The sequence below is a fragment of the Sus scrofa genome, chromosome 12 (assembly GCF_000003025.6).
Source record: "Sus scrofa isolate TJ Tabasco breed Duroc chromosome 12, Sscrofa11.1, whole genome shotgun sequence".
NCBI classification, from domain to species: Eukaryota; Metazoa; Chordata; class Mammalia; order Artiodactyla; family Suidae; genus Sus; species Sus scrofa.
In genome coordinates, this window is record NC_010454.4 from 51,420,541 (window position 1) to 51,441,763 (window position 21,223).

At 49.9% G+C, this 21,223-nt stretch overlaps 1 long non-coding RNA gene across 1 annotated transcript; it reads right to left on the bottom strand.

Moving 5' to 3' along the window:
- Positions 7,177-10,380, bottom strand: LOC110256097. Its single transcript, XR_002337333.1, has 2 exons — positions 9,927-10,380; positions 7,177-9,197 (listed from the first exon to the last, which is right to left on the bottom strand). It is a non-coding gene; the product is annotated as an uncharacterized LOC110256097 (long non-coding RNA).

Genomic DNA, 21,223 nt, shown 5'->3' on the forward strand with positions numbered 1-21,223 from the left:
ACATTTGGGCCCTTGATTGCCTTTTGCCAACTCCTCTTCCTCTATCCACTCGAGCTCCTTATAGCAGGAATAACGGGTCATGGCTGTGAACATTTCCTGCAAACCAGGCACTGCTCCAGCTCCTTACATGAACCAGCACTTTGAATCTTCACTGCACGCCAGTGTGGGACTTCGAGACCTCTCCAAAAAGATTAAACTCAAAGCCTCTGGCCAAGACAAGAATTACCAGACCCTTATTGAAATTGTCAGCACTAACAGCTTGAACCCAGCCAAAACCCAAACTGGGACTTGAACCCACGTGCTGGGACTCAAACCCAGCCTAAATCCAGATTGGGACTTGAACCCTGCCTGGCAGGACTCGAACTCACCCAAAACCCAGCCTGGGACTTGAACGCATAGTTTTCACTTTTTAAATTTGTCTTTTTAGAGCCGTACCCACGGCATATGGAGGTTCCCAGGATAGGGGTTCAATCGGAGCTGTAGCTGCTGCCCTACGCCACAGCCATAACAACACCAGATTTGAGTCACATCTGCAACCTACACCATAGCTCACAGCAACGCCAGATCCTTAACCCACTGAGCAAGGACAAGGATCAAACCTGGGTCCTCATGGATGCTAGGCAGATTCTTGGCTGAGCCATGATGGGAACTCCAACCCACAGTTTTCGAATTAGAGTCACTCACCTGCTGTCTGGACTTATCAAGGTTCAGGTTCTTTTTGCCTCAGCCCAGAAGGAATTCAGTTAGAGACAAGGGGATAGGCAAGAAATAGGTTTATTAAAATCAGATGCTTGTGAGAGCCAGCAGGCAAGGAGGTTCTGTCCTGAGGATTAGGTGCGCTACAGTTTTATTATCCAAGGGGAGCGGGGGTGGGAAAAGACCACCTCTTCCTCTTTCTTAGAGTAGTAGCTCCTCCTTGGTGTCTGGTAAGAGTATTTGACCCTGTCAGGTCAAACTAGGAAGGTCATGGCACTTATTCACATCAGCAGAAGTGTGGTCCTCAAACTCCTGCCTTTAGTCTGAACCTGAATGCAGGCCTCGCCCCCTCCCCCACCTGATGACCTGAGGCATATCTTGCACCTCCACTGACAGCACTTCTGACCTGAACACAGTCAGAAGCCAGATTGGGACTTGAATCCATGGGGTTTTTTTGTGTTTTTTTTTTTTTTTTTTTTTTTTGGTCTTTTTGTCTTTTGTTGTTGTTGTTGTTGCTATTTCTTGGGCCGCTCCCGCGGCATATGGAGGTTCCCAGGCTAGGGGTTGAATCGGAGCTGTAGCCACCGGCCTACGCCAGAGCCACAGCAAGGCAGGATCCGAGCCGCATCTGCAACCTACACCACAGCTCATGGCAACGCCGGATCGTTAACCCACTGAGCAAGGGCAGGGACCGAACCTGCAACCTCCTGATTCCTAGTCGGATTCGTTAACCACTGCGCCACGACGGGAACTCCCCCATGGGTTTTTTTTATTTAGAATCACTCACCTGGTGTCTGGACTCACTGAGGTTCAGGGTCTTTGTGTCTCAGTGCAGAAGGAATTCAGCAAGAGACAGAGTGATAGGCAAGAAAGAGATTTATTAACATAGGACACTTGTGAGAGATGCAACCAGGCAGGCAAGGAAGCTCTGCCCTGAGGATCAGGTGGGCTACAGCTTTATCATCCAAGAGGAGTGCGGGTCGGAAAAGACCACCTCTTCCTTTCCGGGGTAGCAGTTCCTCCTTGGTATCTGGTAAGGTGTGTATTCAGATCAGCAGAACTCCTGCCCTAGGTCTGAACCTGAATGCAGGTCTCACCCCATCCCCCACCCAATGACCTGAGGCAATTCTCACGCCTCCACTAATCAAGCAAGCCTGCCTTGTGCTGATGGCTTTCTTGAGCAGTTATTAATTTACAGTGATCTCCCCATGTCCCCTAAGTTTCCCTCTTTATCTATGATCCTTTATTGGGACTTCTACAACTACCTGTGCCTACTCCGTCCTTATCCGTTTTATAGTTAGGCAAGCCTGCTTCATTCCATGGATGTTCTGATGGCTTTCTTAAGCAATTAACAACTTACAGTGGCCTCCCAAAGTCCCCTAGGTTTCCCTATCTCTGGACCCCTACTGGGACTTCTACAACTTCCTGTGTAACTATCTTGCTCTATCCCTATCAATTTGAACCCAGAGACAAGGCATTTTACCCTCCAAAGTGAAATCAAGCAGGACCTTCTGGGGCTCCTGGGCACAAGACTTCCTGTGTCCTCCATTTCTTGTTTTTAGGAAATAAGCTTCAGCCTCCCTGACCTTCCCGAGGTCCCAAAAGGCAGGTTCAAATAGTTGCTAATCCAGGAAGGGAGGGGATGCAGCAGTCAAGAGACAATAGTGCAGCCTTGGGGCAGGATCCCGGTTCCTGCTCAAGGAATATACACAACAATGCCTTTGCATTCTTCCGCAGAACTAAAGCCCCCTACAAAAGAAAGTCAAAGAGAAGGACCACCTGAACCAGTCCTGACGCACTAAACACCAGCTTTGAAGAAAGAATACGAGCTTGCCTCTACCCTGATCCTTCTCTGTGGCCCTATTTTCTACTCCCAAACTATAAAACCACCTCCTAATCTTTCCCCAGGGAGGGCACAGTCTTCAGAGCATTCGCCTGCCATGGCCTTCTTTGCCTGGCAAAGCAATAAAGCAGTTTTTTTCCTCCTTCATCCAAAACCCTGTCTCTGCATTTCTATCATTTCTATTCAGCACCGGGGGACAGAGTATCAGCAGCAACAACCGGGGGACAGAGTATCAGCAGCAACACTGCCTACCTGGTGGAGTCCTCGCCTACCTCCTCCCCTCTCCCCACTCTGCTCCTTCTGCCAAGATCGCCCTTCTCCACCCTCCCACCATCCTCCTTGATGAAGCCTCCCCCACCTTCCTGCTGGGTTTGGCAACCCCACACCCTGTATATTTGGCACCTGCCCTGTGGATTGCAAACCTGGCCAGAGTGGCCAGAGCAGGCACCTCATCCTCTTAACATGTGCTCTGAGCCCCCAGCCCCTGAGCCCAGACCCAGGGCAATAGGTGCTCAGTAACCCTTTTATTTTTTGTCTTTTTACCATTTCTAGGACCGCTCCGGCAGCATATGGAGGTTCCCAGGCTATGGGGGTCTAATTGGAGCTGTAGCCACCGGCCTACACCACAGCCACAGCAACTCGGGATCCGAGCCACATCTGCAACCTACACCACAGCTCACGGCAACACCAGATCCTTAACCCACTGAGCAAGGGCAGGGATCGAACCTGCAACCTCATGGTTCCTAGTCAGATTCGTTAACCACTGAGCCACGACAGGGAACTCCCTCAGTAACCCTTTAATGAATTAGCCGCTAAGTGCATGTGCGAAAGGGCCCGACTCTTTCCTGATCTGGAAGCCGTCTCCCCTCCCCAAGACAAAGACTCCCACATGATTCATGGGTATCAGTCAACAGTTTCAAAGGCTTAATCCTTCCACACTTACTGCAAAGCCATACACACACAGAAATAAATAAGTTTCTTTTTTTAGAGGGAAAAAGAGGGATTTTCACAGCATCATAAAAACAACGCTGTGCTTTTCATCTCACAGAGCTTGTCTGGGCTTAGTTATGCTTGGGAGCCAGAGAAAGACTCCAAGCTAACACTCACATGAAAAATTGCCATCTCCACAGCTGCCTGAGGCTCGTGGAAGAAGTAGAAATTTCTTTTTGTGTCTGTGTGTGTCCAGCAGTCATCCATCACCCCCCGGAATGGGGCCTGTGTGGGGAGGGTGGGTGCACGGGCCATGGTCAATGGCAAAGAGATTTGGTGAAGGAAAGAACATGCAGCATGGAGGCCTATAAACAAGGGAGAGGGACAGAAAAATAGCACATTTTTAAGCCTATTATTTGGACCAAAAGAGCCCCAGTGCCCCTATGCTGGGCTAGTTTCAAGTATATATTTGTTCTTTCCCAGGCCCATCAATAGCCACCAACCTTAGATGGGGTTTCTAATTGCATGTGTGCCTTCATTCATTCATGCATTCATTCTGTGCTGTATGTATCCCCTCTCTGTCTTCTGGGCTCAAGTAGGATGAACGCCTTGGCTTTGCACTTGGTTGGGCCTACGTGGCTACTTTTGGCCAAGGAGTCTGAGCAGAAATGACGAAGGTTGCTTTGAGACTGGAGCATTTAATTGCTGGTGTGAGACCCTCCAGAATTCCAGCAATATTGGAGACTAGTGGCTGCTCTGCCCGCCTGGATTCAGAGTGAAGGGGCAGGACCAGCATTGCTGGGCAGCCATGAGGAACACATAGGGTGAGCAAGAAAAACACTCCTGTTGCTGCGGGCCACTGAGATCTGGCTTTCATGTATTCCCACAGCCCAACCTGGCCCATCCAGACTGACACAATATGGTCAACAGAGCCCAGGCCAGAGGCCTTCTGTTTTAGTTCTGGGTCCTACAACTTGCTGGTTAAGCAACTCTGGGCATGTCTCTGAGCTTGAGTTTCCTGCCCCTCTGAGCATCTTCATAAAATGGAAAAAGTTTTGCTGTCCCTCTCCTTCACCCATAGCCCTGTCTTTCCTTACCTTTCTTTTCTTGACTCTCTAGGACAAGAGTGGCCCACAGTCCTGGGTCGTGAGACAAATGAGGAAAAGAAACTCTGGCCTCCTCTCAAGCGCCAGCCCCAAAGCATACACACTGGTACTCCACACTTTCCACTGGAGGAGGCTGCCACCTAGCCTAGCCTGGGAACTTGAGCTTGCCAAGGAGTGAGTCTTCTAGGAATTACCTTTAGAGGGTGGGAGTGGATAGGGATCAAAAAGGGACAATGTAGGGGGGCTTCCAGGTGCTAGAAATGTTCCACATCTTGATCTGGGGGCTGGCTATACCTACATGCTGTGCATTAAATTGTGTAACCCCTCCCCATCCCACATTCATATGTTGAAGGCCTAACCCCCCAGTGTGATGATATTTGGAGATGCAGCCTTTGGGAGGTAATTAGGTTTAGGTGAGGTCCTAGGGGTGGGGCCCTCATAATGGAATTAGTGCTGTTATAAGAAGACATAGTCGGTCTCTCTCTGCCACGTAAGGACTCGGTGAGAAGGTGGCCATCTCCAAGCCAGGAAGACGTCCTCACCAGCTTCTGACAATGCAACACGGCCCCCCAGCTCAGATTTCCAGGCTGTAAGTCACCCAGTCAGGGGTATTTTGTTACAGCAGCCTGAGCTGGCTAAGGCATTGTGCAGATTCTGTGGAGCACTACACTAATGGTTTGTGCAACTCTCTAGAAGTTACACTGCAGTTAAAAGTTTTCAGGGAGTGAGAGGGAGGAAAGTAATTCCTTCTGGAGGAAAAATGTCTTCTTCAACCAACCTACAGAAAATCAGTGGCTCTTGCCCTCTGCTTTCTGACAGCCCCGCCCCAGCTTCGGCTCTGCCTCCCCTCCACCCCCAGCAGGGCTGCCCTCAGCCCCCACCACGGAGCAACCTCCGCTGCCCCCGGTTTGCAAACACCCTGGCTCCCGGCTCAGCCCTCTCACCTGTTCTCAATAAGAGTTCACCTGCTTGACCTGCACAGGTTCTGAACAGGAGGTCTTTTCAGCCCTAAGCCAGGAGGCAGATGGTGTGTCTCGGCCCTTCCTGACCTCCTTTCTAATTTGCCAGCCTGACACCTGCTCCTTGACCCTACTCCTTGGGAACAAAAGCACAGTTTCTGCTGACCCAGATTCTGTGCCTTTGATGGTGAATAAGAAGTTTGACTTTACCCCCAGAGATTGAAACTCTGCAAAAGGCTCGCTCAGATCCAATGAGAAAAAGAAAACAGGTCATCTCAGGGTCTGGGGCCTCTCTTTGTGGGAAGAACACTGACCAGGGAGTCTGAAGGGACAGGGGAAACTCAGCCAGTGGGAACTGGAAGGGCCCGTGAGCTCACCTTGTCCAGAAGTTTCAAAGTATTTTTCTCTTTCGTTTTTTAAGCTTTATGGAGGTATAACTTACAGCAAAATTCACCTTTCTAAGGGTACAATTCAATGACCATTAGTTTATTTAGAGTTTTGCAGCCATTGCCAAAATCTCATTTTTTTTTTTTCTTTTCAGGGCTGCACCTGCCGCACATGGCAGCTCCCAGGGTAAGGGTCCGATCAGAGCTGCAACAGCCAGCCTGTGACACAATCATGGCAATACTGGATCCGAGGGACATCTGTGACCTAAGCTGCAGATTGTAGCAATGCCTGATCCTTAACCCCACTGAGCAAGACCAGGAATTGAACCTGCTTCCTCACAGAGGCAACATCAGGTCTTTAACCTGCTGAGCCATAATGGGAACTCCCCAAGTTCAAATCCTTGCTCTGCTGCTCACTGGTCTTTTGATTTTGACCCAGTTGCTAATTTATCCAGCCTCCATTTCCTCATCTGCAAAATATTGATAGTAATGATGTCAAGATTAAGAGAGATTTTGTCTAAGTGTCCAGCAAGAAGTTCTGTACACACTGGTAGGAGAGGGTGGGGCAAGAGCTGGCTCCTCAGGCATCCCATTGCACCCACATCCCCAAAGGTCTGTGAGGGTCATCTGGTATTTCTGCAGCAGCAGTGGCCTGCCACGTGGCCACTGGGACAGGACAGGGCAGGTATGCCCTTCCCTGAGCCACATGCTGGGCAGACATCACAGTTTTCTCCGCTGTCCTCTCATGGTGACTAAGCCAGAGCTTCTGGGTCTTCCCTCCATCTTCAACCAATATGGCAGCACAGCCCATATGGATATAATGTGCCCAGCTGGCACCAGGCTGATAGGTCCATAGGAGGGGTGTAAAGCCAGGCTTGAGACTCTCAATGGCCTGTTGCTCTTGGCATAATGTGCCCCTAAGGGAAAAAAAGCTATACGGCCCATTACACCAATCCCCAAGAATAGGTTAGGTCTGCCTATGGTGAAAGATGGTGGTTATAAGCAGTGACCTTGAACCAACTGTAGAATTCGCCAAGGTTTAATTTTCTCATCTATATGAATGACAGAGGGCAACTATTGAAACCAACGACACTTCTGACTTGAACACAGCCAGAAGCCAGATTGGGACTTGAACCCACGTTTTTTTTTCTTTTTTTTTTTTTTAATTAGAATCATTCACCTGGTGTCTGGACTCATTGAGGTTCAGGGTCTTTGTGTCTCAGAGCAGAAGGAATTCAGCAAGAGACAAAGTGATAGGCAAGAAGGATTTATTAAGATAGGATACTTGTGAGAGATACAAGTGAGCAGGCAAAGATGCTCAGCCTCGAACATTAGGTGGGCTACATTTTTATAATCCAAGGAAAGTGGAAGGGGAATATACCACCTTCCTCCTCTTTCGTCTAGTAGACGTCAGGCTTACAGCATTAGCTCCTCCTTCAAGTCCAATAAGAGAGTATTTGACCCTCTGAGGTCAAACTAAGACCTTCATGGTTGTTATTCAAATCAGCAAAGGGGTGGTAACCTATGCTAAAATATGTTGGATCATCTCAGCTTTCCCTATCATGAGGGTCTCCGCCTTTGGAAGGTCATCTGTCCCTTAAATGCCTGTCCTTGGTCCCAAGGATCATTATCTTGCTGAACTTGAATGCAGGCTTCATTTCATCTTTCACTTAATGACCTGAGGCATATCTTGTGCTTTTATTTATGGTTTTACAGGTGAGCAAGCCTGCTTCATTCCATGGATGTTCTGATGGCTTTTCTTGAGCAATTAACAACTTACAGTGGTCTCCCAAAGTTCCCTAGGTTTCCTTCTCTAGCTGTGGTCCCCTACTGGGACTCCTACAACTACCTGTGTAAGGCTCCTACTCCTTCCCTATCACTATGGTTAAACAAATGGACTTATTTAAAAGCATGCAGCACAGAGCTTGGTCCAGAGGAGGAGCCGAGTAAATGCCACCTAAAGATTCCATTGTCCCCTTTTGGACTGCAGCCTCCATGAAAGCAGCGTCTGTAGCAGCTTTGCTGACCCTGGCATCCTAGTACCCGGCAAAGCCCGGCACATATAGGCACTCAAATAAATGCGAGCGAGTGAATGAAGGTGATCCCAGAGCCCTCTGCCCCTGCTCAGAGAACAAATCACCTTGGGCTAAAACTGAACATTGAGATCTCAGCCCCAAGAAAGCCAAGACCAGCTGTGATGCTCAAAGCATATCTGAGGGCTACAGTTCAAGACTAGACCCAACACTAATCATTCAGGGGTTGGCTGAATGAACAGGCTTGGGGTCAGATATGGGGGTTTTGGTAGGGGACCTTAGGCAAGTTATTTCTTCTCCCTGAGCCCCAGTTTCTCACGCCATGGGGAGTGATGGACTAAATGAGACTGCAGGTGTAAAATCCTTAACACAATGCCAGGCACAAAGTAATTGCTCCGCAGATAGCTAGTTCTTATTATTAGGATCATTAAGAATCATCAAGAGAGTTCTCCTGTGGCGCAGTGGGTTAAGGATCTGGCATCGTCACTGCAAAGCTTAGGTTGCTGCAGTGGCGCAGGTTCTATCCCTGGCCCACAACTTTCACATGCCACAGGTGCGGCCAAAAAAAGAAAGAAAAAAAAGAATCACCAAAAACAGGTGCTCAGGACGGGTTTGCATCCCGTTAAGCCATGAGGAGCATTGGCCTCTTGTCTCCATTCCCATGGGAGCACAAGACTGCCTTCCTGCCCTTTATGCAAAAAGACAAAGGCACGTATGAGGCAGGCTGGAGCAAAGAGCTCTGTAGGAGACAGGGAAGGTGAAAGCGACTTCATTTTCATTCATCTTCCTTGGGCTCTTTCATCTGACACTGGCAACAGAGCTTTAAGCATTTGATATTGGCTTGTCCTGATTCATTACCCAGCCTCTCCCCATACACCCACCTCTGCTGGCTGACTGGCAACGCTTGGCTCCAGATGGACCTGATCAGAACTTAAGGGCTCAGCGCCGCCTGGAAAGCACCTGGGTTGCCGCTCTGCCGCTGCGTGCCTCGCCTTGCCGAGCTGTTTCCTCCCCTGATTCCCTCTTTCCTCCCAACCCTCCAGCCCTTCACTGTCCTGTGGCAAGGACCGACGGGTAATGGCTTTTAAAACACCAAACTGCATCAAGTACAAGGGCTGCTGCTGCGAGTCCCATCTTCAGCAAGGAATTTTCCCCTGTTTGGTTTGGATGTCCAGTGGAGCATTAGACAGCAGTTTAATCATTATTACCGGTGCTGCACTGCGACTCTCAGGAGAAGCACTAAACTAGAATGAAAAGGAACTGACATAATTAGTCTGACACAGTTCAATAGGGAACTATTACACCAAAGGTAATGAGCTCCAATGATATGTTAATGTTATTGTAAGAAATTATGCCCGTGCAACAAAGTGGCTTTCAGGTGGGGGGGGGGGCGGAGGGGGGAGAATTTTCCCAGGCAATAGGCTAAGGGACAAAGAAAGGAAAAGGCTCACAAAAGCCCCTTTTCTTTCTCCCCGACTTTTCTCTGGTCCCTGGGGACAGAGGATCCGTTATGGGCCCTGCAGGATGCGGCAGGGGCCACAGAGGCAGTGCTGCTGGTGCTGTCGATATGCACAAGTGGCTGGATATTTGTGCAACTAGGAAAATAAAAAGCTCAAGAAAATTACTCTGAGCACTAAAAATCGATGGCGGGATAATGTAAGAACAGTCCCTTAGAGTTGTTCAACGCTACACGGTTTACCACGTAGTTTCACGGCCCTCAGGAGAAGTAAGGGTACAGTCAGAAGACAAGGACTCTGCCATGTACTAAATCACAGCCCTTGTCAATTAACTTAGCATCTGTGGGCCTCAGTCTCCTCGCCTCCAACATGGGAACAAGGATGCCTACATTCCAAGTTCCCTGGTGGCCTAGTGGTTAAGGATCCAGCATCGTCCCTGATGTGGCTCAGGTTTGATCCCTGGCCGGGGAATTTCCACATGCCACGGGCACAGCCAAAAAAAAAAAGGATACCTACCTTCAAAGTTGAAATACTGGCATTCCTGTTGAGGTTCAGTGTGTTAAGAACCCGACTAGTATCCGTGAGGGTGCAGGTTCAATCCCTGGCCTTGCTCCGTGGGTTAAGGATCCAGCGTTGCCACAAGCTGTAGTGTAGGTTGCAGATGCAGTTCAAATCCTGTATTGCTGTGGCTGCGATATAGGCCATCAGCTGCTCCAATTCAACCCCTAATCTGGCAATTTCCATATGCCGCAGGTGTGGCCCTAAAAAGAAAAAAAAGAAAAAAAGTTGAAATCCTGCTTGTGAAGCTCCCATTACACAGCAGGCACATGATAAAATGAAGTTAATACTGTGCCCATGAGTTGTCTGTATATCTGGGCAAGGTTTACAAAGCCCAACTCTTGATGAGTATAAAACATTCACTAGAAATTACGGATTAACATTCAGCCTCAGAAGAGGGAACATAAACAGCCTTGTCCCAAACCAGCAAATGCCGACATTTCCAAAACCTAAAATAGTGAATTAACCCCCATCTTTCGTGTTGACTGGCATCTTGGCTAAAGTTGGTGTGACACCTGTTAGGATGGCTCTTATCCTAAAGACAAAAGAAGCAAGCGTTGGCCAGGATGTGGAAGAGGGACTCCTTATGCACTGTGGGAGGGAATGTAAATTGGTACAGTCTTTATGGAAAACAGCATGGGGACTCCTCAAAAAATTAAAAATAGAACTATCGTATGATCCAGAAATTCCACATCTGAGTATAGAACCAAAGGAAATAAAACCCCTATCTCAAAAAAGATAACTGTACTCCCACGTTCACTACAGTATTACTCATAATAGCCAAAACATAGAGACAACCTGTGTCCATCAACAGATAAAGAAAATGTGGGAGTTCCCTCTGTGGTTGAGCGGCTTAAGAACCCTACACAGTTTCTAAGAGGATTCGAGTTCCATGCCTGGCCTCACTCAGTGGGTTGCCACAAACTGCAGTGCAGGTCACAGATGCAGCTTGGATCTGGCAATGCTGTGGCTGTGGGAGAGGCTGGCAGCTGCAGTTCTGGTTTGACCCCTGGCCAGAGACGGAACCCGCAACGTCACGGACACTAGTTGGATTCTTAACCCGCTGAGCCACAGTGGAAACTCCCAGGGCACCTGCTATTAAGTTTCCTCTTTGCCCCTCAACTACCTGGGGGTCCCTACAGATGCCTTCCCTTCTCTGGGCCTCAGTCTCTGCACCTGTAGTGAGGGTGCTGAACTGTGCACACACTGAGATCCCTTCCAGCTCTGACACTCGGAGACCCTAAGGAGCTGGGAGGACAGGGAGAAGGGACAACAGAGGCCCAGGGTATGTGGCCTTTGTCCATCCTGCCTTCCCTCCTCTCTGGCTCTGGCTGGGGAGGTGGAGCCCCAGCTGCTCCAGGGAGACCAGCGTCCATTTGTTCCCTGCAGATCCCCCAGCCAGGTCGAGCTGCTGATAGAATTTCAGATGCTTAGTCATACTTTTTTGAGTAAATATCATGGTAAAAAGACATGACATTTCCGGGGCCGGTCTTCGGCATTAATAAAAGATTCCAAGAACAGGGTGACCTTTTCACAAAGGATTTGTAAATGCCAAAAACTACATAAAACCTCTCTTTCTGAAGCAGACAGGATTGTCACAGCTCAGCATTTATTCCTCACATGTGAGGCCAGCTCCTTTTTTCTCCCAGATCCGTGTGCTGGCTGATGAGAAGCTGTGAGAGGAGGGGAGGGGGGGGGGAGGAGGAGGAGGGAGGAGAGGACAAAGAGGTGAGAATGGAAAAGGAGAAGAGAGAAGAGGAAGAGCAGAGAGCAGGGCAGGACCCACCCTGGATCAGTGTGGGCCCTTGTGGGACCTCTAGGACACTTTGTCCCATTGGGAGGGAAGCACCTAAACTGCCATCCTGGGAGTTCCCTGGTGGCCAAGTGGTTAAGGGTCTGGTGTGGTCACTGCAGTGGCGCAGGTTCAGACCCTGGCCCAGGAATTTCCGCATGCCCTGGGTGTGGCCAAAAATAAAAATAAATACAAATTTTAAAAACAAAATAAACTGCTGGAATTCCCATAGGGGTGCAGCAGAAACGAATCCTTCTAGGAACCAAGAGGTTGTGGGTTCAATCCCTGGACTTGCTCAGTGGGCTAAGGATCTGGCATTGCTGTGAGCTGTGGTGTAGGTTGCATACATGGCTCGGATCCCGTGTTGCTGTGGCTGTGGTGTAGGCCAGCAGCTGTAACTCTGATTTGACCCCTAGCCTGGGAATCTCCATATGCTTTGGGTACAGCCCTAAAAAAACAAAAAGACAAAAAAAAAAAAAAAAAAAAAAGAAAAGAAATAAACTGCCATTCTTTATCCACCACCAGAGGACTGTCCTATGTCACATCCATTCAGGCCAAGGAAAGGGTGGCTCCTGCCAGCCACCAGCCAGCACCATGAGAAATCAAACATGTGTCTGAGTGGCTGGCCAATCCCAGGGGAGTCCTAGGCCAATCTCCACCCAATGTAGATAAAAGCCCAAATACCCTCTGGGTCACTGTCCTTCCCCACCCATATTTCCCAGACCCTCAAAAGGCAGGCAGGCAACACGACCTATGAAGCTTTGAGGTCAGACTCACCAGTTCCAGGCTGGACTCTTTCCAAGCCTCAGTGTCTTCATCTCGGAAAGGGGCTTCCCTCTTAAAGGTCAAGGGCAGAGGTCATAACATCACCGGGCACAAAACCACAGGACCACTAGAAGGAGCCATTCCCAGCACAGTCGGTGCCCACCTGTTCTCCCATCTTTCTCATCTGCTGTTGTTCCTGCAGCTGTGGGGCAGGCAGGGGCTTCTGAGCTCTTGCAGAAGTGGATCTGGCTGAGTGTTGTCTCAACTCCTTCCCACGCCACAGACTGGGACAGCTGCCAGCCCCACCCTCCCGCTGTGGGGGGAGGGAGACACCCCAGAGAGAGGGAACCTCGGCTTGGGGCTGCCCCCCAGAGCATCTGTGATGACCTGCCCACTGCTGCCTCTGCTGGGACCAATGCTTGATGTGCGGCTATTGGCTGCCCCTTTGCCGGGTTCACTGTGTAATGAGGCTTGACAGATCCTAATTTTCTTTTTAAAAAGACATGCATGATAGCAGAGGAAATAATAATACACATCGGTGACATGAGGCAATTGTCCAGTTAGTGAGGATAAAGTGGATTCCACTGCCCTGCTCAAGGGTTTTAGAAGGTCTGGAGTCTGGGAGGGTCTGCAAAGATCTTTTCAATTCAATGATCACACTTTTAGGGCTATTAGGGCCAGGCCAGGCCAGCACTGAGCAGCCGCAACCCCCGTGGAGGAGGCAGGCCCCTGACCCCTACAAGCCTCAAAGAAATGAGAGATGTGTCCTTACAATAGCCCTGGGGATTAGGTAACATGAAAGGAAAGATCAGAGAGGGTCAGAAATGTGCGCCAAGTCACACAGCTGAATGTGGTAGAGCTCAGATCTTGCCTATTCCTACACTGCTCTTTGGCCCATCCTGCAGGAAGTGAGCCCCAGCCTGATTTTTTTTTTTAATTTTTTAAAATTTATTTTTCTTTTCTTTTTTCTTTTTTATGGCGTCAGCCACAGCATATGGAATTTCCTAGGCCATGGACTGAATCTGAGCCACAGCTGTGGCTCAGATCCTTTGACAAGGACAGATCCTTTGACCCACTGTACCCCGGCAGGGGATCCAACTCAAACATCCGCAGCCACCTGAGCTGCTATAGTCCGATTCTTAACCCACTCCACCCCAGCAGGATCTCCCCAGCCTGATTTCGGGTAGGGTGGCACAGTGATTAAGGAAGCTGAGCTCTGGGAGTTCCCATTGTGGCGTAGTGGAAATGAATCCAACTAGGAACCATGAGGTTGTGGGTTCGATCCCTGGCCTTGCTCAGTGGGCTAAGGATCCGGCGTTGCCATGAGCTGTGGTGTAGTTTGCACACGTGGCTCGGATGTGGTGTTGCTGTGGCTCTGGCATAGGACTATAGCTGTAGCTCTAATTAGATCCCTAGCCTGGGAACCTCCATTCTCCATGGGTGCAGCCCCCCAAAAAGGGGAAAAAAACAAAAAGAAAGAAAGTTGAGCTCTGGAGTTTCTGTTGTGGCCCATCGGGTTCGATCCCTGGCCTCACTCAGTGGGTTAAGAATCCAGCATTGCTGCAAGGAGGAAGGTCTCCATTCACCCACATGGCTTTTCCCTGCTCTTGGCTTTGTCCTCATGATCATCCATTCATTCCTTCATTCAACATACACACGTCAAGCATCTGCCGTGCCTCTTGCCTATGTAACATGCTGGAAATATCATGGGGGCCACGGCAGATGTGGCCCCAACTTGATGGAGTTCACAGCCTGGTGGGAGAGGCAGACAACTTGGGAAGCAATAACCATTGAGGGTGGCATGTGCCATCAGGGGAAGGTAAGATTTCATAACAGCACTGGGTTGAGGAGGCAAGGAGCATTGGTAGGGGTGAAACGTGAGGAACCCAGGTGAATGGGTGGGGTAGAAGCAGGTTCCAGCCCAAAAAGCATAACACGCATAAGAGCCCAAATTTCAGAGAGAGAAGATGGGATCCTGCAAATAGACCATTTTACCTAGAACATGGACTGTGGGGAGGGGGCGAGTGGTGCTGCTGAACCACAAGACTGGCAGAGGGGACAGCCACCAAATTGTGAAGTGCCTGGTACCCAGGCTTTAATCCTGAAATCAGGGTGATGCATTGAAGAATTCTGAACAGTCACTATGGTCTATTCACTTAAAGAAGGTCTCTAGTTGCTGTTGGAGAACGGGTTGAAAGAGCAAAGCCTGGAAGCAGAGAGCCCAGGTAAGGGGCTCAGGTTAACTTTCCAGGTGAGAGAAGGTGATGGTTTGGACCAGAGTAGTGATACTGGGATGAGAGAAATAAACAAACTCAAGAGATATCAGGGAAGCAGAACAGACAGACCTTGGTGATGAGGGAGGGTACTAGTGGGGCTGGGGAGGAGTCGGACCCCATATAATGCAAGAACAAAGGGGTGGCTTTTAGCTCCAGTCTAGGTGCATAGATCCAAATGTTAGAACCAAAATCAAGTCCATTTGAGTGAGTCTGAGGAGGGCAAATCAGGAAGACATCCAAACTGCATCATGGTGGGGGCCCAGCGTTTGCGGTCCCCAGAAGGGTCAGGAAACCAGTGGAGTGAGCGTGGGTGGGGAGGTGGTGGTGGTGGCAGGTGGGCGGGGTGCCGGCAGGTAGCAGGCTCTCAGCCCACGTCCTGGGGTCCTGCCGCCCTTTGCTGTGGGAGTTTAGTCCAGTGCAGGGGCGACAGCAGGCAGCTCATGTGACAGCCTGCACTGACAGGGTCAGCTGCAAAGCCAGCTGGAAGGTTTAACACCCAGGCAGGGGGGTCCCTGGTTCACAGCTGCTCATGCAGGCGGCCGTGTGTCTCCGCCTGACTCTAAGGTCTGTGGGAGCCGTCAGCCGAGTGTGGCTGCCAAGAAAGCAATTGCCTTCTCTGACTACATTAATAGGAGTTTAGTGTCCAGATCGATGCGGCTAAGAGTCCCCCTGCAGTCGGCACTTGTCAAGCTGGATCTGGAGCCCCGGTGCTGTGAGGAGCTGACTCAGGCACTTCCCTGGGGGCTCCCCTCAGCCTGGGTTGGAAAAGCCTCTGCTCCCTTTTTGGATGACTGTGGCCCCGCCTCCACAGCGGTAAGCCCCGCCTCTCCAGGAATGTCCCACAGCCAGCCACAAATGGCTGGGAGACTCTGCAGGGGCAGGGGTGCAGGTCTAATGTCAGATCACCTCAGATATTCAGAGAATTCAGAACTTCAGATTTATAGGTGAAATCTAATGATTTTTAAATATTGGTCCCAGAGTTCCCCTCTGGCACAGCGGGTTAAGGATCCAGGATTGTCACTTCAGCAGCTTGGGTCTGTTGCTATGGTGCCGGTTCCATCCCTGACCTGGGAACTTCCACATGCCAAGGGCACAGCCAAAAGAAAGAATTAATTAATTAACACAGTTAATACCTGCCCAGTTTTGTAAATAAATAAATATTAGCCCAAATGTTCTTAAAAACCCAGTCTAGGAGTTCCCACCGTGGTGCAGTGGTTAACGAATCTGATTAGGAACCATAAGGTCTCGATCAGTCGGTTAAGGATCTGGCGTTGCCATGAGCTGTGGTGTAGGTCGCAGACGCGGCTTGGATCTGGTGTTGCTGTGGCTCTGGTGTAGGCCGGCAGCTGCAGCTCTGATTAGACCTCTAGCCTGGGAACCTCCATATGCTGCGGGTGGGGCCCTAGAAAAGAAAAAAGGACAAAAACAAAACAAAACAAAACAATAGCAACAAAAACCCAGTCTAGGTTGAATGCGTCTACGGGCTGATCAAGCCTGCAGCCCCACTCTGTGATTTCTATCTAAGCAAGACCTCTGTGAAGGTCAATGTCATGTGTCACCTTGACTGGCCACAGTCACCCAGATTAAACATTATTTCTGAGGGTGTCTGTGAGGGGGTTTCCGGATGAGATCAGCATTTGAATCCATGGACTGGGTAATGCAGATGCCGCCACCCCCTACCCCTGGCCCAGTGTGGGTGGGCCTTGTCTAATCTGTTGAAGGCCTGAAAAAAAGAAAAAGGCAGAGGAAGGAGGAAATTGCCCTTTTTCCTGACTCCCTTGCTTGAGCTGGGACGTCTCATCCCGTCCTCCCCTCCCTTGGACCGGGATTTATACACAGGCTCCCCTGGTTCTCAGCCCTCATTCTCAGACTGAACTACACCTGTCTACATGCCTGTACACTTGTGGGTACGTGTGTGTGTACGTGTGTGGTCCAGGGTCTCCAGCTTAAAGACAGCAGATCGTGGGACTTAGCCTCCAAAACCACATGAACCATTTCCTCTATTCTAAATAGACTGATAGATAAATAGATCAATTGATGAATTGATCATCTGTTTCTCTGGAAAACGCTGTTTTGCAGGTGAGGAGTGGCAGTTAGAGCACACAGCTCAGGACCAAGGTAACCTTGTCGGTACTGGTCCATCCTTTGTTCCTTTGTCCAGCCACACGCTGTGCCCAGCCCCCAAGTGTCTATCTTGATCCCTAGCACTGGAAGCCCTATCTCTGTGCCGAGGGTGTTAGCACCTCCAAATGCTATTGAGCTCTGTCTTCCAAGGATGCCCAGCCTGGCCCTGACCCCAGTCCCATGGGAGGCCTTTTCCCACTGCTGGATCTGCCTCCTCATTCTGCTGCTACGTGGGCCTGTCAGTAACCCTGGAGCGCCCAGGTGTCCACCTGCCCCCAGAGTGGGCATCCCTGACTCCTTGGGCTATTTCTCTCTCCATTGCTGCTGTAACAAGTTATCCTGAACTTAGTGGCTTAAAACCACACAAATATATTATCTTTCAGTGCCAAGGTCATTAGATCCATTAACGGATCTTAATGGGCTGATATCAGAATGTCTGCAGAGCTGCATTCTGTCTGAAGGTTCTGGAGGAGAACCTTCCTTGACTTGACCATCTTCCAGAGGCTGCCTGCTTATCTTGGTTCCTGGCCGCCTCCCTGCATCTTCAAAGCCACTCACTTAGCCACTTCCTCCCACATGATCTCCTTTCTCACCCTTACCCTCCTGTCTCCTTCTTATAGCAACACTTGTGATTACATTGGGCCCATCTGGATAACCTCATGTGGAGATCCTTAACTCAATCACACTGAAAAAATTTCCTTTGGAGTTCCTGCCATGGCTCAGCAGAAACAAATCTGACTAGTATCCATGAGGACGCAGGTTCAATTCCTGGCCTCGCTCAGTGGGTTAAGGATCTGATGTTGCTGTGAGCTGTGGTGTAGGCCGGCAGCTGCAGCTCCAATTCACCCCATAGCCTGAGAATCTCCAATGGTAAAAAAAAGAAAAGAAAAGAAAAGAAAAGAAAAGAAAAGGAAAGAAAGAGAGAGAGAGAGAGAGAGAAAGAAAGAAAGAAAGAAAAAGCTTCCTTTGTCCCATCCCCAGGTCCCAGATTTAGGAGATAGACATTTGCTGGGGGGAGCCATTATTCTGGCTACCACACTCAGCATCCTTCAATCTGATTGCCCACCTCTCCCAACCTTCTCCTAATTTATCCACCATGGCATGTAGGTCTGGCCTCTGCATCCACTACAGCTGTGGTTCCAGCAGGCTGATGGACAGGTGGAAAGACCTGGAAGAGAAATTCAGATCAAAAGCCCGAAGGGAAAGACAGCATGGCACTAACACCTCAAGTGTGTGTTGTATGTGTGTGTGTGTGCTCACCCCACATGTAGGTCTCCGCCCCTTCTCTTGCTTCCAGTCCCCTGGGCATTGCTGCCTAAGCCTCTTACTCTGAGTCCACTCTCTGAAGTGTCAGGTCAGCATCTTTCCCCACCCCGGAGTCACTTACCAAATTGGATTAGCTGTGGACAGAGCACATTAAACAAATGCACCTCCCAGCCTTGATTTACTGGAAGAAAACAAGAGCTGTTTTCCCTTCTGGGAAGGTATCGTTCTTAATGTGCTAACACGCAGAGACTCCCCTCCAGCAAGCTCTCTGTGTAACCCGTCTAGTTGGGCCAGGGCACTCGGCTACTCTGAACCTTCAAGTCAGAGCATGAGTGCTGAGAAGGGGCCGGGAGTTCATTCAACCCGCGGAGGACCAAGGATTTGAACAGGCAATATCATCTTTCAGGAGACAAATTGGTACCAAAACCCTGGATCCCAACTCCAGGGAACAAAGAGTCAGGGGATGCTTGGAGGTTGAGATTGTTGGGAGCATGAAAATTGCATCAACAGGTGACATCCCATCCCCCATGGGACCAGTAGCTCCAGGTGGGGCCGTTTTGGCCAAGGAGCTGCCACAGAGCTGCAGCTGAGGAAGTGAACGGAACCCAGTGAATAAGGCAGCATGTGCCTGGTTCCGAGAACAGGTTCTATTTCAGACCAACCAGCCTCAATTCCCGGCTTCAAAAACGTGCACCAGTTTGGGGTCTCAAGCAGGCCGTTTGGCCTCTCTGTCCCTCAGTTTACTCATCCGTAAAATAAAACCTATTTCTTATAGTTAGTAGAGAAATGAACGTGACATTGCATACAAAGCAGTGAGCACAATGCTTGGTCTATGCTTGTTCTCGTTAATAGTTGTCACATTTAGGACATGAGGGCAGGACCAGAGAACTGACCTGGAAGATTTACCACGGATTCCTCAGCCTCAACCCCTCCTGCCTGTGTTGGGGGCGGGGGGTGCCTGAGACCTGGGCTGGGACTGAACCTGAGCTGGGGCTCAAAAAGCCCTACCTGTGGGGAGCTGAGCCCAAGCGGGAATCCAGCATATCACTCTCATGGCAAAATGAAGGTCTAGGTCAGCCAGGACCAAGAGGTCCTGTCCAAAATATCAGCAGGGCCTCTGTCTCTAAGCAAGAGCTGTGTCCAGGCTAGAACACCTCAGCTTAGTCCCCAGCCTCCTTCAGGCCTGAGTGGACACGGGACACTGGACCCCAGACCGCAAGGCGCAGGGAGGTCAGTGTGGCCTTGTGCACATGCCAGCCTCCCCTCTGGGCCACTGCTTCCTCATCTGTAAAGGGAGGGTTGGACCCACTGATCCTTTGGGCTTCTTCAGTCGGTCGCAAACAATGGAATCTGCTGTCTAGATAGTTTAAGCCGAGAAGGGATTTAATAGCATGGAGAAAAATCTCCCCCTTGTTCCTGCCACCATATTGAATAAGTGAGCTTACCATGTCTCCCAACCAGGAAAAAAAAAACCCAAAATAAGGGGAGCACCCCCTCTAGTTCTGGCCCCCCCAAACAAACAGAATCTCAAGCCTTTCCCATAATTGGCTAACCCCATAACGAAAAACTTTATCCCTGACTTTTGCAAAGCCGACATCTGAACACTGGTCACCATCTTTGAGGTTACTGTGGGCATGGCTGCTTCCACCACAGACTCACCCTGATTCAGCAGCCTTGGTAGGTTTGCCCTGGGTTTCTTCCTTCAGTTCCTGTTGTGTTTTTCCCTTGATGAAGTCTGACTCCCTTGAACTTCTTTACAAGGCAGCTTTTCCTTTTCTCACTGCTTTGTCTTGGAATTTTCCTTTCATGCTAAGACTGCACAGAATGACTGAGCAGGACAGAGAAACAGATTCAAGGTTAAGCTTCAATAAGAAACATATAAAACTTGGTCACAGAGCTGGCCTGAAGTGGATGCACGTGGCTGATGCTGCTGTGCATACGTGTCAGGATCTCAGGGAGACGGCGTGAATGGGAGATGGGCAGGATCAGACCACCCCCGGGCGATGAGGGCAGGTTGGTGAATCCACGAAGACACAGCCTGGCCTTTGGAGCCCTCTGATGTGAATTGGAATCTTGTCTCCAGAGGGGACATTCACGTCATTCTGGATAATCACTTAAACTTTCAGAGCCTCATTTTCCTCTTCTGTAAAATGGGGATAATTAGAACCCACTTCATCGATGTGTTGTGAGGTTTAAAGGGTCAGGAGCAAAACAGGCCCTCAATGCCCGTGACTTTGTGTCCTGTCTCTAGGCCTATAGGCACCAACAAGGATGGAGGCAGCCAGCAAGGGCAAGGGGCTTGGTTTCAGACCGCAGAGGGAAACAGGCCTAGATTGGCCAAAGAGGAAGAGATGGAAATGGCCCCAGGTGTTAGAAATGGGAACAATGGGAGTTGTCTTGTGACACAGTGGATTAAGGATCCAGTGATGGCACGGCTGCACTTGGGGTGCAGATTCAATCCCTGGCCCAGGACATTCCCTATGCCTCAGGTGCAGCCAAAAAGGAAAAAAAAAAAAAAAAAAGGAAAAGAAAGAAATAAGAAGAATGGCAGCTAGGGGGAGGGAGGGGGTTTTGGATGGAGGCCGAGGTCTGGTTAGCATAACTCAGCCCCAGCTTCAGGGTCTGATAAGTGGATGGCAAGATCAATTCTGAGCCCACAGTAGGAGGCTGGAACTTTAGGAGTCAGGTTTGATCCTCACACCTGGCCTCCAGCCAAGCTTACTGCTGAGTCTAAAGGCCCCAGTGAGGGGAGAAGAGGGTTGAGCAGGGAGGGGAACGGGGTAAGCATGGGGTCCTACTCCCCGTTCCCACTTTTTTTCTTTTTCTTTTTAAGAGCAGCACCTGCAGCATATGGAAGTTCCCAGACTGAGGGTCAAATCAGAGCTGCAGCCAGCCTATGCCATAGCCATGGCAACACCAAATCCAAGCCACATCTGCAACCTATGTCGCAGCTTGTGGCAGCGCCAGAACCTTAATCCACTGAATGAGACCAGGGATCAAACCCACATCCTCAAGTAGACAATGTCAGATCC